We start from the raw sequence: 13,763 nt of genomic DNA, 5'->3' as shown, positions 1-13,763 counted from the left end.
AAACATCTATTTTTGTTCCATAAAAACGAAACAAAACTTTTCTGGATAGTGTATTTAAATCGTAAGCCACATGAGGCAAGACAAACACTGTTGTTATCAAAATGATAGAAACATAGTACTCATCCCTTTTTGTCTCCAGCTACTAATCTGGTCTCTGTGGGCTAGTCAAATAAACTCTGTGATTCACCCTGGGACTCTGCCTGCACCAAAAGAGATTTCAAGTAAAACCATCTAAAAAACTTTCTCTAAGTTATTTCCAAATCCGTGAACCTCTGAACCACGAAACACTTCAGAACCAGCATGGGAATGGTGACATTTGTGTTTTCCCCTGTGCTTACTTGTCAGGTAGCACCTCAAGCAGTTTCTGACACAACTGATATGCACATGTTGAATAAATGCTGTTCAATAAATGCAGCCACCCACCTTTTTGATGTCAAATCTGCTTCATCACTGTCCAAAGCCATTCCACATGACATCTAAGCTCCTTCTGAGATCCTTCACAACTCACTCCCATCTTCCCTCTGTTCATGCTCCTCAGTTATTTGTTTGACTACCTGTTTCCTTTTCAGCTCCAAGATTTCAACTAACACAAGATGTAGCCCTCAGGCATGATTTACAGTTTAAATTCTCTCCAAATTCCTTAGCCAAAATAATAATGCTACTCTGAACCTTATGATTTTATTGCTACTATCTCCCTTGAGTGCTAGTCATTTTTAACTTCCATTAAAAGCTGTCTCCACAAGAAAAAACAAAAAGGAGAGTGCAAATAGTCCTTTAAGCACTGGAGAAGGAACTACTGTGACAAATGCAAACACAACAACAAAGCCTACAAATAGGAAGGCCAGTGAATTAATTTTAGATTGCTCATAGGCCCAAAACAGCGGTTTTATTCAGTCTGAGATGAAAAAGACACTGAAAAATATGTAGTTTTTCTCCCAAAAAAGCAACATTTTAAAAGACACTTATATGAAATAGCTTGAGCTCCTGATCTGGGGCTACAGAGATTAAGAAAATTATATCCACCTTCAAAGCTAAGGCACCCAGGGGAATTCGATAAACCAGTCAAAGATCTGACAGATCTTTCTAACAGGGTCATGTGAATGAATGCACTTGCAATCAGATGGCATAACTGTGATAGCAGAAAAAGGAAACTCAAGTTTCCTGAAAGCTTAAATCATATCTTCCTCCAGATAAAGATCCAGGAGAATTTGAACACCAGGTCCATGTGTCCTAGTTTTTTTCTTAGGACAAGACCAGGGAGAAATATTAAAATCAAACTTCCAAGATTAACTCATGTTCTACTTTTTCTCTCTCCCTTAGCCTGAGAGAACAAAGCCCCTGTACTAAACCATTTACAACGCTGCATTAGAATTAGAAAAGAGCAGATTGCCAGACAGTCTTGGTAAAAAAACCAATGTGAATGTCATCTACATGGAGCAGATTGTTAAAAATCAATCGGCCTGAACTTGTTCACACAGAAAAAAACTACATAATAAGAAAAACTAGGCAAGCAAATTGCAGCAAAAGATGCTTAAAGTATTTGCACAGAAAAAGGGGTAAAAATCTCTTAAATTTTCTGCTGTGAATGGCTCTGCTCCCAAGTTTCATCACCGCAGTATGTTCTACTGTTTAAGCAGGAAAAATAATAAGATTTCCAAAGTAATTCTTACATACCTCAGTAACCTTGTACTAATATGCAAGGTCTGGAAATCAAGCTGAGATCTCATGGCAGGACTGGTATAAATAGAGGAAATATTTAATGGCTGTAATGATTGGCTATATTGGTAGGGATTAATCAACAGTGAAACTTCATGAGCTTACTTCCAGTTCTGCAAGAACTTACATAATGCACCACACATCTATAGCACAATGGGACGAACCTCCCCTTATCTCATTCCTTTTAACAGAGTTAAACTCAAACTGATTTCCCAAATGTCTTGGATTATGTCATCCACAAAGCATTATATGCACAACTACTTTTTTGAGAAAAAAAGAGATTCCAAGGAGGTGAAGACATATCAGTGCAGCTGCAGGTGAGGTGTAAGACCTGGCTCCTCCTAACAGATGTACTCAAACAACAGTGACTTACACGTTTGCAGAATAATCTGACCCAACCAGATGACATAAGTAAAACATTTTATTGCTGCATTTTCCAGCAATAATAACCAAACCAACTCGCTGCAGCCCAGCATGTGCTTCTAGGGGTGATTCAGCCAGGTGAAGCTGTAAAGGAAAGTATATATGAGTAAAGCCTAAGAACAGAACTGTGTAAGCAGGTTCTTCAACAAACTAAAAATTGCTTTCATGTAATGAAATTCATGTCATTTTTTGTCAGGAACCCCACTTGCAGCCCCTCTCCTGCCCTGCAGCAGCCCTCCTTCCCTCCTGTTTTTGGGAACTGGAGGCAGAGACATCACCTTCTCCAGGACGAAAATGTTCATCTCAGCACTCAGGAATCAAACTCATCTCTTTTTCAACTTTTATCTAAAATTGCTGCATAAATCCTAGTCAAACTCAGAAACAATTTCAGAATGATTGAATTTGCATTGCTTTGGGAATTATTTTCTGGGAAAAAGTTAAATTAAAAATTAACAGTTCCCCTCTAAATAAAACAGCCCTGTATTCTCTTTCTGGCTATGCCACAAGCTTTTTTGTCTGCTTAGTTATTCAAATTCTCTTTGCCTGACTTGTCTTATTGTTCAGACACTGATCATGATGCTGCTGGTCTCTAAGGATGCTGCAAAGCTGCATCACTAATATCGAGGGTCTTTGAGACTTCTCTATGGAAGATATCATTGAAATGAAAAAATTAAGATTTTGCACTGAACAGCAATAATTTCTTTTACTCCTTTGACAATGAGACAGAGCGAAGAATCAAATATACAGAGTGACATTTAATTCCAGATAAAAGAAATTGAGAAAATAAATGCTCTAAAGAGTGTAACTCTATAAGGAGGATTGCTGTATCTCATAAACATTGAAATTGTCCTCCTGTCCAAAACTATCATTCCATCAAGCTTTTAACCCTTGCTGGAGAAACTTAAAATATTTATTTTATGATAACTTAACATTTGGTGACAACAAGCAACAATCTCATTTTAAATGGTATAAAATGAGTATTTAACTTAGATTTAACCAGAAATACACATGAGAAGTGATTGCTATGTTTGTTGCCAAAGGCCCCATCTAGCAGCTCTACCACCAGAGCATACAAAAATCAGCAGCTGGGGAACCATGATGTTGTGCAGAGCTCACTGAACTGCCTGTAAGGAGTCATCCAGACTATGAATATTGATACTTTTTTCTTTTTTTTCAGATTAATCCCCAACAGATCACATTTTTCCCCCAGGCTGACCCATCCATTCTGCAGGGGTGGATGGTGCTCTCGACTGGCCACGTTTCTCCCGGAAGGTCAGGACAGCCTGACGTCAATCTCCAAGGCTCTGCTCTCCCTCCACAAATGTCAGCCCGGGCAGGCAGCAGGGATGCAGCAGGGCTTGCACATTAGCACATGGCTGAGCTGATGCAGGTGGTCATAACTTATTGCAGATGGAGATATAAATTGCTGACATCTCTCCCAGGACCACAGCATTAAGTGTGTGTGCACAATACCATATGTAAGAGTTTGAAGCCGCAATGACTTCCTCAGGAGAAGCATCGTTTGGGGAGCTGAATGGTGGAATTTTTTCCTTTCATCTGGAGGGAAAGGGCCCAAAGGAAAAGAGCGATGAGATGTTGGTTTATCATTTTTAAATGAGCTGCTAGGAAAGAAGGCTGAAACATTTTTGTTCTGGAAACGAGAGACATTGTCTATTTTTTACTTTTGTCCCTTAGCAAGCCAATGGCACAAATACAGTAAGGGATCTTCACCATGCACCAAGACAATGGAGGTGCTGCAGGAAGAGGAAATGTGTCTCTTACCCACAGTTTAAATGAGGGAGAAAGCTGGTGGATTCTACAAGGCCTAAGTTATAATGTCATTATTTAAATTGTAACCATGCCCTTCCAGTTTGAAATGTAACAGGCTTCACAAGCTTCATAACTTAAACTGAGGAAAATTAACCACCCATAGCTTCAATCTGTGATTTCAGGGAAGAAATTATTGGAGACTGTGAACATAAGCACATCCTTTTGTGATTCCAAGGATCTCTACAGACCCCCTTAACCCCCCAAACGCTAAATAGTGAAGAAAGTGGGGATTTCCAGCTAAGCTGGAAAGAGAGATTTTACCCAGCTGTTAGTGATTTAGGAATGCAGCAGTCCTACAGGAAAGGTTACCAAACTGTCCATTCAGTTTCTCCCTGTACCCTCTGACTGTATCCTGCCTCCCAAATCCTGCTGAGTTCTCCAGACACCACCCCAAGTGCACAAAGATTGAATCTGCTTTTCCAGGCTAGAGAGCCTCTGTAGCATCACAGGGGTAATGCCTGGATTTGCTGCAAGAGCAAAGGAAGTTGTTCTACAGTTAACAAATATATTGGTATTTAATCCACCAAACATCGTAAACACTAGTGCAAATATTTTAATAAGCTACTGTGTAGTCATTAAATATTGAAATCTGTTCTTAATTAAGTGCTTGGTTTGACATAATAATCCTCATTCTCAATGCAAGATTTAGCTGTGTTCCAACACAAGGGCAGCAGCATGACATGATGTGTTGGACCATCTGTGTTTACAATCACTGACTTTTCTAATGTATATATGAAAATGAGGTCAAGCCTGGAACAGGTTGCTTTATTTAGTTGGAAGATAGCTCAGGCTGTTACTAGATACCAAATCCATGACTTTTCAGAAGTCTGACCAATTACAGAAGCAAACTGCTCTGTTGAAATAACACTTCTGAAAGTTTTTCACATTTCTTGGAAAATGATGCAGTGCTGCAGAAGTACTTAAATTTATCCAATTTTTTTGCTGCTACAAGTACCTGTGGCAATATGTGTGCTGAAAATTAGAGGAAAATAAAACAGCCATTTTCAGGATTTTATAAATTCTAAACCATGTCCTCCAAGGACTTTTTCCCCACTTTGTTCAGTAGAGCTGTACCTTCAAGCAGAATTTAGACAATGTACAATTTCACTTTAAAATTACATCTCCAGGCCCATTCAACTTTTAAATATCCTCTTACTAGTATTATTATTATTTTTAAACAAAAGGCTAATTGCTGACAGATTAATGGAAGATGATATTCAGCTGCACAGTCATTACCAAAAAAGACTTATACCATCCCAAGTTTTACTTACTTTGCATTAGTAAGGATATCACTGCTGAAAGAGGCCAAAGCAGTGGATGAGGAAGAGGTTTGGCATGGGAAGAGAAGGAGGACAAAGACATCAGAGCACTGTGGAGAAGTGTTCATGCTAATACCTACAACAAAACAAAGCCACTCCTTGTGAGAACTGCAGCCACAACCACAGCAGGCTGTGGGAATTCACATGGCAGGCAGGAGCTCTCCATTTCCTGTGGACTAAAAGTACCCTGGAAAGATTGTGCAATCTAAGGGATCACTTCCTGCAAACATACCTGTGTTGCTCAGCACTACAACTCTTCACTAGGGGCCATAAACCTCTCACAAGAACAGCAATTGAAACTGGGAGAAGAGTTTTCAGTGTTTACAAGACCCCCACACTGCCCAGGAGCTGCATTTCATGCTGGGCTTCTGAAACCCAGCACATGAAATGTGGAGGTGGCTCACTATTCACTCACAATGTTTGGTGGTTTTCTCTAAAATCATCAGTGCCTGCAGCCACGTGATAATTTGGCATTCTTTTAGAAAAACAGTTGTGCCTCTAGCTTTCGAAGTCTCAAAATAATGAAAAAAAAAAAGCTATACTGGCTTGCATAGCCAGATGGCAAATAAAATCTAAAGAAAGCAACTGAAATTCATTTAGAATCTCTAAATATACTGGGCTTGAATTTTTATCACTGTGGCTGGCAAAGCACTAACTTCTATAAATGCATGAAAGGTTGGGGTATCCAGGATGGTGAAGAATTACCCACAGTGACTCCTAAAATTATAACTAGCAAAAGCTGCATTAAATCAAGGTAAGAATACTTAGAAAAATAATGCCAAAATGTGAAAGATTGCAGACATCATTCTTAGTCACCATTTTTCTTTTCTTCTTCCTATGCCTTTGATCTAGAGAGAGGCAATAAAAGTAAAATGAGCTATGAAAGGAAAATCATATAAAAGGAGGCATCAGAGGCCCATTAAACACAATCAGTTACAGGGGATGAAGGACAATGCATGAGCAAATTTGAAAAAAAATTCAAATTTAGATTTTTTAATCATGACTTTTTCAAATAATTTCAGGCTAGTTTCTTCAGAACAACTGTGGTTTCTTGGAATATTTTTGTCCATTTCTAGACCTTGCTATATATTCTATCTCAAAATGCTTTACTATTGCACAAAGACTTTTCCCAAGCAATTTCTGGCCCATCAACTACTTGTTCCAAACTAGTAATTATAAAAAGTCTTTTTGCATTGCTTAGCATTGAACTTCTGACAGTGAAAGATAAAGAAGGAAGTACTTGACAATAGATCCTCAAACTATTGTTTTAGAGTGACCAGGCAGGGATGAATTTGCTTAACTGACAGCGCAAATAATCAAAGTAATGATTTATAGGAAAGATGTTCTACAGATGGCAACCAAATTTCCCACTGGGGAAAAGCAAGTATTTTCCTGTAAAAAAATAGAAAAAAAAAATTTTATCCAACAACCTCAGCTATGCTCACTAACAAGACACCTAAAAAATATTAAGACCAATCAAAGCAATCATTTATATATGAGACTCCTGCATTTAAGAACTCATATAATCTGCAAATGTAAAGACAGATCTTCCTAATACCAGTGTGTGTTCAAGAGGCTGATCTAAAAATACAATTTGATATTGCAATCATTCCCTCCCTATAAAGGCTCAGTAATATATCACATACATTGTTGAATAGGGTTTCTGAAATTCAAGCACCTCTGCTGTAAGAAGCAGCCTGAAACAACCACCTTTGTCAACATCCATGACAACTACATGAGAATGTTAGAAATCATGCTTGGTTACAAGAGAATTTTTAAACTTACCTGAGAGAAATTAATAGAGGAGAAAAACAGGTATGGAGATTCTGATGTGCAACTGACCCTGTAAATCTGAAAAAAAAATAAAGGAAGAAAAAGGAAAAAAAACAAACAACAAGCAAACAAACAAGACTTGCTGAGATTCACCTTTCTCACCTACAAAAAGAAATTAATTTAAAAATTAATAAATACATACATGCACATTGGTAATAAACTGATCACCATGAGCACTTAATCTATAGAACAGACCGTAAACATAGGTCCTGTTGGATTGCAGAGCTTCTCCTCCTTAAAGAAAAAAAAATATGGTGCATGGAACCACCACTAAAATATTAATTTTCTCAAACAGTAAAAGCACAAAGGTTTTACTCTTTCATTTGCTCATTTTCATATGCTACATTTAATTACAACGGAGCTTGAACTACTTATTAGTTTCTGTTGGATATGACCAGTCTGGGAATTCCCAAGAAGTGCCTGAATGAACACATCCCGTTCAATATTGGTGTTCAGCAGAGTGCAGAGCACATCCACACACAGCTTCTCCTCCTTTGTGAACTGAACAGCCATGGTCCCTGCAGGAGGATCAGTGGGAGCACCTCAGCCATACATTAACAAACAGAAACCAAAGTGGCAACTGAAGAAGTGAAATCAGGAGGTAAAAGCCACTTGTTGTTGTTCCCTGCACTCTATAGCACAACACAATTATATCATAGGCACAGTTCATTTCAGGCATCCCAGGTACAGGGTGGCTATCAAATCACATTCACACCAAGTGCTAAATTATACTGTGAGACGCCTCAGCACTTTCAATAGCATCATTAGTTGGATAAATGCTGCATAATACAAGCATTATTATTCAAATCTGCCCATAATTTCTAAAATGAGAAGTGATCACTTCGGGTACTTACTTGAAGCAAAACTTATTATGGTTAGCTGTTAGTATTACTAAAACTATCACTGAATATATACATATCATTTCATTTTAAAAAAATGTATATGTACAGCACGAATCTGTCATTTATTTGTCCTAAATGGTCTTTAAAATTCTTATTCAAAGCACAATTGACAAACACTTGGAGCAACCTTTGTGATAAATATATTTTGAAAAGTGGAGATCCACATCTAGAGTCTGAACTTTTATTCAGTGAACCTAATGAAACTTTTGTCAAAAATGTTAATGGCAGAAGAATCTGCTTTTTATAATGCATTGTCACACAAGCACTCTTAAGGAGGGATTGTGTTCCTAGGGACTGAAACTTCAGCTGCAGCAGCATGCTGCTCTTGTCTGAGCTCTGAGATTGCTTCCCTATCCCTCCCCCGAGAGTTCCATGGATTTGGTTCAAGCACCATTGAACGTGATGCTGTATTAATTGCCCTGGAGGGTAGCAAGGCCTTTGAACTGTGGCTGTGAGTGATATTTTGCTATAAGACATGTGTCAGCACTTGCCTGGTTAACTCTAGGGCTGGGTTGTTCAGCATGCTGGGACCAAGTATCTGGAAAACTACTTTGCATCCTAATCTTACATCTGTTTTCTATCATGCTGTGAGATTGACTGGCCATTCTATCAGAGAAGCATCATTCTGGAATAGACAGTCTAGGTGAAAATATTGTACTGTCAAAGAATATTAAGGATATGCCATCATCTGTTGTAGTTGATAAAACCAGCTGGCAGAAGGAGACTAAAGCTATGCTGTGGTTGATATGCTGTCCTTTCCCCCATGAGAAGAACAGTCTGGGCCAAACTTGGTACAGGAGAAACTAGAGTTCAAACAGTTCCACAGCCCTGCTTGTCTCTGTTTGGGAGCATAAATTTTCTATCACACATATCCCCAGCACATAATCCATTACCATCTGGATGAGAACATCACCAAGAGGTCACAGCAGAGCTAGGGCAAAGCAGACATGGTCATGCACAAAAGCAGGAATTGTAGGAGCATGAGGGATTTGCAGCAAAGCAGAACCATTTTCATGGCTAGAGGCATGTATGGAGGATAGAGGGACTTAAACTAACTTGTGGATTTAGTCAGGATTAAGATGTCAATTCCCACTTTCAGTGCCTAAATATTTTTTTCCTATTTTCTCTACCTTTTTCCTTCCTTTTTTCCTCTCTCCCTGCTTTTCCTCCTTTTTTCCCCTGCTTTCCCTTCACTTCCCTTTCTGCTTTAGCCCATTAGGAATTCTCTGACAAAAGAGGGAGCTAAACTTGCCACTGTTATCAAACAAAACTCTCTCTCTTCCCACAAAATAACATGAGCTACACCTTATTCCATCTCTGCTAACAGTAATGTTCAGTAGCAATACTTAAGCTCTTTAGTTTAGAAAGCTTACCTGGCATTCAAGGGGGGAAAAAGCAACCCTAAATTCACAAGATCTGCTAACAATGGTGCCATGCAGAAATCTACATATTGACCTGTAAATCATCAATTTCTTGTATAATTTCTTGTATAAAATAATAAACTTCCCTAGTAATTTATTTGATATTCTAAAATATCAGTCAAATGAAAACACTTAGTACCATATTAAATACTAAAACATGGACTCTTTTTTTCTTTTTTTGTTACTTCTTTAACCCATCACAGCAGAATATTTAGGAGAAAGAGATGTTGATGTCTGAAGCTGAATGTTTAACAAGAATGTCAATTTAGGATTAAAAAGAGAATTTTTTTTAAAATGTAAGATGAAGTATTTCAGATTTCACAGTCTGACAGGGTGCCAGAAAAAAGTACAAAGTATATCCACAGTCTTTTGATCTAGGACAAAGAGCTGTCCTTCACATTGCTGGTAATGACCTAATGATAAGATAATATTGCTCAAACACCTGCAGCTTCAACCAGTGGAGAGATGTGTGACTTCTCAGGATTTTATTCACTATGAGGTTGTAACTGTGCCTCTATGAAACAGTGCAAGAATTTGGGTGGAATCTTCAGTGGAAAGAGGTAATACCATAGACACAATTATACTTGGCCATTAAAAAGGTAAATAATAATCCCTTCCTAAGTAAAATGCCTTAAAGCCCACACTTATCTGCTTTGTGCAATTATTGAAGCTCATGGAGAAAGCTCCCATTAAAGCCAATGTTGCAGCAGAAATGATAATAATCTCCTTAAGAGGAGCAAGGGGTTCACAGCACAGGACACTCAGTGCCATTGCATTTCCTCCCCTGGCCCAGATCCCTGACTGGTGAGCAATTATCACATATCACAACTCATCTATTGACCTCTAGAGTCCATCTGTATGTGTAAGGAGTACTTTTTTATGTCCTAAGTTGTGTTTAGTTTCAAAGGGAAAAGAGCCTGGCTGGAAGCCTCTAAATCTGAACTGTCAAACAAGAAAGTTTTTGCACTAAGTAGAGTTTGTAGGGATTTATCAAGATAGCCCATCAGATTGACACTTGACATGTAAATTGAATAGCAAATCTGACAGCTCAAATATTAATGCATCCACCTAGCTCTGTCTTACACAGCTACTACTGCAATAGGCTTTTTGAAAGCACCCTTGATATCCATTTCAAATCTAGCTGATTTTTAAAGCTGACATCATATCAACCCGGTTTGTTTAGAACTAGCTGTTTAAAGACAGCTCAGTCTGTGATTATTAATTACTGATTCAAGTGACAAGTAATATTTGGTATTCATATGCCTCATTAGCTTTTAATCAGATGAAGAAAGCCCTCAACCCATTGAATATATTTGATTATTTCAACTGAAATCATTACCATGCTTGTAGGCCAAAGGATTGCACTGAACTCCCCCTCTGTTTGTTTGCTCTGCAGGACATGTTTTCTCCCCAGAATAATCTGATATCCAGAGAAATAATGAGTTAAGGCCTCCAAGGCCAAGTCAAACACTTGCATCCATCCAAAGGATCAGTTCTGCTGCGCTGCAAACAATGGGATTGGTCCTTTCAAAGCACTGGGGATATTTACACTTTCGTGTGCTGTGTGTGAGCTGGGGACTGCAAAAACAGAGCTCTTGCCATCCTTCTGGGTGCTGAGAAGTTTCATTTCTTGCTGGGAGCTGCAAGAACTCCTTGCAGCACCAGCTCTGCATTTTGCAGAGTAGATCAGAGTAGATTGGGTTTCTGAGCTGACCATAGTCTGGATATCTCTGAGTTCTGTTTTGACTGCAAGAGTCCTCTATAACAGTCAAGTTTAATGTTCCCTAGGAAGAATGGAAACAGCATTACTCTTAAATATGCCATGTAAATAACAAATTGTAGGCTGAGGGAAGATACAAAATGGGAAGTTTGAGGAAGATACACAAAGCTATTCTGCTGAATAGGAATGACTCTGGCCTTCTTTGAGAATAGTATTTATATTTATCACCAGACTGGACAAAAGAAACATAACTACCACTTTCTGTTCCCAGAACATGTCTTGAGTGCTGTCTTTAAAAACATTTTGACACCTACCTTAGACTCATTCTTTCATTTTTCAATTACAATTTCATAGAACTATTCTCCAGGAGTCATTTGAGAGATGCAATGATAAATAAAAATAGCTCCCACTGATCTCACTTATAACTTTTAAGTCTCTTCCAACCCAAGTAATTCCTTTGATTCTATGATTCTAATTGTATGAGACTTTTATTTTCTAGTTTCCTGTTTATTTATTTCAATTCTCTGACTCATTTCATATCTAGGACAGACATTATCATGAAAAATATATATTGCCTGTGATTCTAGACATAATCCACTTTCCCATGTTATTTACCAAATTACTCCATCTGCTTCTTAAGAGATCTTCCTACCCAAAGAAACATGGATAGAAATAAGAAAAAATATTTCTTGCCAATCCCATTTTGTTTTACCTTACAAATAATTGGAAGATACATAGAAAATGAACAGGTAGAAAACGGTATTTTAAGGGATCGCTATACCTTTAGGATATAATCTAATGCCAGGACACAGAAAAAAAGCAGGAACAGGCTTTAGGAATGCTGAAACACCAGCAGGCCACTGAAAACCTGCAGCCATGGATGAAGGTCTGACAGATCAGTGTGTTCTAGCTCAGGTCAGGTCCTCAGAAACTGTAATAGTGAGACACTAAATTTACTAAATTATTTGTGACCAGAAGTATTATACTTATGGCCACAAAATCATTTGTTTCACATATAAGAACCTCACCCATTCAATTAAAAAAAGATGAATTGCAACTATTAAACACCACTTTTCTCAGAGAGGGGATATAATTTCCTCTCTTCTGGAGTAAATATTGGTCATTCTAACAAATACAATAAATACATTCACAGAATAAATGTAATGTTGATCTGCAGTAGATACAACAAGCTCCCAGTTACAATAAATGTTAACTTCTGGCTTTTAGGTCAAGAGCTTCTGATGTGCCTAAACTAAGATTTCAATGCAGTTGGACTCCAAATATTATGTCACATGTGCTGCTTACCTTCTCTCACACCTTGACACTGTTTCTGTCCAGTCTGCTTACTCTCCTGCATTTTACAGGAACTTTCTTTTGCTGCTTGAGTAAATACAAATATTTATCTGGCAGGACCAAACTGGCTGTGAGCTTTCATTCCAGTTAATTCAGTTTAACCTCTCTTAAAGGAAGAAAGGTTGGTGGCAAAGTCTACCTCTTACCACCAAGGAAAACAGGGGGGAAAAAAGAAATATCTCCACTTTTCAGTTCTGGTTGATTGAGTCCCCCTTCCCACCATGGTCATGGGAAAGGCACTGCCTTGCTGTGTCTCCACACCATATGGCTGAAAGGAGGGCGATAACTGCTCACTGCAGAGAAGCAGCAGGCAGCGCCTGGAAGACAGAAAAAGGAGGAGGGAACAGCAGAAACCCCAAATATCAGCCAAGGAAACAAAATATGGCAATTAGGTTGAAGGCCTCAGGATCATTATTTAGAAGAATGCAATTTCTAAGTACAAATATAAAATAATTAGCATGTTAGAAAAACTGTTGCCAAGAATGAGGTAAACCTTAAATTATTTGGCTGGATTAGCAGGTAGGAGTAAACTTCTACTAATAAAAATTATTTTTGTGATGATATGGTGAATTCTGATGACAGTGGCAATTTTCTTGAAAAATTACTCTTTTTGTTTCAGTATCAATATTTGAAAAAGATGATCTATGTGCTATTGCCTCGTACAAGGCAGTCCAGCAAGGACCAGAGAAATATTTAACTCTCCTTGCAGAAGTCAGGTTGTTTCTCTGTTTGAAAGAATAAAAAAAAGTCTCAAATTTCAGGATTTATGCTATTTCGTGTGTGTACTTCCAACTTATTGAGAAGTAGCTCCAGATTCTGGGATAAAGGCTCCCAACAACCTTCAGAAATTGTCCTACTGAAAGCATTCAGAGCCCATCCTACCCTACTCTTGTCATCCCTGAATGACACAGATAGTTAATCCCATACCTATTTATCTGCATTTTGATTATAAACACAGTTGGGACAACTGGGACACTGAAGCAAATATAACCAATAAGACATTTCTCACGCTTTAGCCTGAATTTGTAGTGCCAATGACTCATGAGTACTAAACAACTTTTCTTCTATCCAATCAAGCACCAAATCTCTTCCTGCTTCAGGGGGTACACAGGAGAGTTTAGGAACATTTCACAGGCAGCTACTACAGTTTTCATCTCAACTATTGTATTCTGGTAGAAAGACAAGTACTTCTTTTCCCAATTTCTGCTTTTTAGCAACCCATTTAAAACAAGGTACTTAGGGATCT

At 38.2% G+C, this 13,763-nt stretch overlaps 1 long non-coding RNA gene across 1 annotated transcript in view; it reads right to left on the bottom strand.

Moving 5' to 3' along the window:
* Positions 1–3,120: 3,120 nt before the first annotated feature.
* LOC146433384 (uncharacterized) overlaps positions 3,121–13,763 on the bottom strand; it is a 46,263-nt gene continuing 35,620 nt past the window's right edge. Inside the window, exons 6-7 of the long non-coding RNA XR_014854096.1 lie at positions 7,074–7,139; positions 3,121–6,680 (exon numbers count right to left, since the gene is read on the bottom strand). This is a non-coding gene — a long non-coding RNA (uncharacterized LOC146433384). The remainder of the gene's footprint in view (positions 6,681–7,073; positions 7,140–13,763) is intronic.

This window comes from Lichenostomus cassidix, chromosome 9 (genome assembly GCF_008360975.1).
Source record: "Lichenostomus cassidix isolate B80296 chromosome 9, HeHo_3.0, whole genome shotgun sequence".
Lineage (NCBI taxonomy): Eukaryota > Metazoa > Chordata > Aves > Passeriformes > Meliphagidae > Lichenostomus > Lichenostomus cassidix.
Note: the sequence above shows the minus strand (reverse complement) of the source record. Positions and strands in the feature narration are given on the sequence as shown.